Source organism: Silene latifolia, chromosome X, assembly GCF_048544455.1.
Source record: "Silene latifolia isolate original U9 population chromosome X, ASM4854445v1, whole genome shotgun sequence".
NCBI classification, from domain to species: Eukaryota; Viridiplantae; Streptophyta; class Magnoliopsida; order Caryophyllales; family Caryophyllaceae; genus Silene; species Silene latifolia.
The window spans coordinates 208745939-208749130 of record NC_133537.1 but is presented as its reverse complement, the minus strand read 5'-3'; the positions used below and the strand labels follow the sequence as shown (position 1 = coordinate 208749130).

General features: G+C 37.7%; 1 pseudogene; it reads right to left on the bottom strand.

The window, feature by feature from the left end:
* Positions 1–1750: 1750 nt before the first annotated feature.
* Positions 1751–1849, bottom strand: LOC141625074 (small nucleolar RNA R71; annotated as a pseudogene).
* Positions 1850–3192: the final 1343 nt, after the last annotated feature.

Sequence of the window (3192 nt, the reverse complement as noted above, 5' to 3'; positions counted from 1 at the left end):
TTAATTCAAGTTATTTAGTAGATTAATACAATTCAATTACACAATTCAATCTTAATTACATCATATTCTTTCCTTAATTATTGTTCAAGTATTCTTAGATTTAGTTGGGTAATTTGAAGATTATTTGAGGATTATTGTAGAATTGACAACTCTTCATCATCAATCAAGTCTTGTTCTATTGTTCTTTGCTTTATATTTGGTCAACCAAAGTTGGTAAAATTTCTCTACTCTGTACTTAATCCTTGTTTATTGTTTTACTCCTTCATCATCTTTAGACTTGTAAAGATGATTGACACCATTGTTAGCATGTTCACCATGATAATGAGTGAGTAGTTCCCTAACTAGGGTTAGAGAGGGATTAGGGAAGTTAATCATGGGGTAGATCTTTAATTAAGAAGTTCATATGAACGCTTGCTTGTGGTAGTTTCAACTTATGCACATGTTATGCTTGATGAAATTCTTGAATGACAACCAAGCATGATTCTCTTATCCTTTCAACAAGACTTGTAAGACATAAACCACCTGAAGGCTTGTTAGACCATACATATAGTTAAATAGGGAGAATTAAGTCGTTGTAGGTGTTATAAAGTCTAGACCGACTCGGCTCCGAGACCCAAAACTCTTTAGGAATTGTAAGATATAAACCAACTTGATTCCATTACAACAATAAATTGCTTGCATCTATGAAACTTATTTATGTGATCTCATCATGATAACCTTATGAACCCATGACACCCTAGTGTTTTAATCAATTGTTGCAAACCCCATTTTCTTACCTTGCTTTACTTTCATTTATTTACTTTGCTTTTGTTAAGTAGTTTAGATTGCAAATCTCAACCTCAACCCAAATTGTGACACCAAAGACATAGCTTTCTACAACCGATAAGTCAATATAATACCTGTCCATTGGGATCCGACCTTTACTTACCGCTCTACTAAGAGTAGATTGTTGAAGAATATAAATAATGTTTTGATTGGAGAACTAAGACGACAAAATTTCGACCCGAATAAAAAATGGCGCCGTTGCCGGGGACGGTGTTTAATTGAGTTGTTATCATTTGTTGTTTTTAGTTGTGTCTTTCTTAACCTTGGGGAAGTTAAAATCCTCAAGGATGTTTTAATTTTTTTTTCTAGTTGTTTGATTTTTGCATGACTAGGAGATCACAAGGCGGTCTTTTGCCTATTGATCACAAAATCTAGAGAACTTTGACAAATATTAGAAGAACCGTTCGAGGGACTTCAACAATTGTGGGTATTGGAGAACTTGTGGACATTGATATCATCCAAACGAATACTGTTGAGTTTACAAACCCTTTTGCAAGACAAGGACAGGATAACCCAATTCAAAACCAACCACAAAATCAACCTACAATGCCTAAATTTTCATCTCATTCCGTACCTATCGAGGAGAACCTACCCAATGGTACTCAAACACCACCCCACTTGACTGGTAATTTCATTGCCAAATCCGCATTCATACAATTAGTCGAAAGAAGCAAATTTGGAGGGATGCCTAGTGAGGATCCTCATCTACACATGGAGACTTTTTGTGACTATTGTGATGCAATTCCAAAATGGGGGTAACTTAAGATCAAATCCGATGGGTATTATTTCCTTTTTCCTTGATCCGAGCGACAAAGCAATGGTTGACGAGCCTAGACAAGGCCACTCTTGGAATTGATTCATGGAAAAAGTTAGCACTTGCCTTTTACAAGAAGTACTACCCTCCAAATAAAACCAACATGTTAAGAGCCCAAATCACCGGGTTCAAACAAAGAGATGAAGAATTTCTATATGAGGCATGGGAAAGATTCAAATATACATGTCACTTTTGTCCTCATCATGGGCTAAGCGAATGGTTTCTTGTCCAATAATTTTGGAATGGGTTGTATGAAGATTCAAGGAATGTACTCAACATGGGTTCTAATAGAAGATTCACCGAGGTAGATGACAATCAAACTTAGGAAAAGATAGAGGAGATTGCGGTTCACAACTCTCAATATAGTAGGCCAAGAAAAGCTACTAGGGGAGGGAGACATGAAGTTAAATCCATCACTCGGTTGGGTGCCGATTTGGGTGCCGAACTATGTTCCTATATTGACACAATGAACTTGAAATTTGAGAAGGCCATAGTCAAGATGAATGAACCCTCTCAATCATCCAAGCAACATCAACAAGTCAATGACATGGCAGTAATATCTTCTATTCTAAATGGTGTATGTCAGAGTTGTGGAACTTTGGGACATGATCAACAAGAGTGTAGGGGCACAAATGAGCAAGTGAATGCTTTCCAAGCATACAATAATGGCACCCCCTTACTCCATCTATTACAATGAAAACACCAAATTTCACCCAAACATCTCATACAAAAGTAAAAATGTTCAAAATCCTCAACCAACATACACCCCACCTCCAATGAGAAATCCTACTCAAAGACCATTTTTCAACCAAAACCAAGGATTCCAAAACCAACCCTCTTACAATCAATCCAATGACCAAGCGTTTGATGTTCTAAAGGCGGTCCTTCAAATGCAAAAGAGCCAACAAGACTTCTTTGCTCAAATGCAAAGAGATAGCCATGCCAAAGACACTACCATCAATAATGTCATTGCTCTTACCAAGATGTTGGAAACAAAAATGTCCCAATTGGCCGCTTTAAGTTCCAAAAGACAAAAAGGACAATTACCTCCTCAAGGTAATCCTCCTACAAGACATGAAACCATCAATGTCATCCACTTGAGGAGTGGTACACAATATGAAGGACCTAAGGAGCAAATTGATGAGGATGATATTGAGGAAAGTGTCAAGCAAAGAGATGTGATGGAACCATTGAGGAGAAATCCTAGGGTAGTGGAACCAACTACCAATGACTCATTGAAGAATAAAAATGAAGAGAAGGCCAAAGAGGTTGAGAAAGAACCTATTATGATTAGACTTCCATTTCCAGGTCGCCAAGCCAAGCCTAAGCTTGATGAGCAACTTGGAATGTTCATGGAGATTGTGAAGAACCTAGATATTTTCATCCCATTCACGGAGATGATCAACCATGTGCCGGCCTATGCGAAATACATGAAAGACATCCTTACAAAGAAGAAGTCCATTAGGAAGTTGGAGACCATCGCATTCACGAAGATAAGTAGTGCAATACTTCATGGGAATTCCCCAACTAAGCTCAAAGATCCGGGAAGTTTC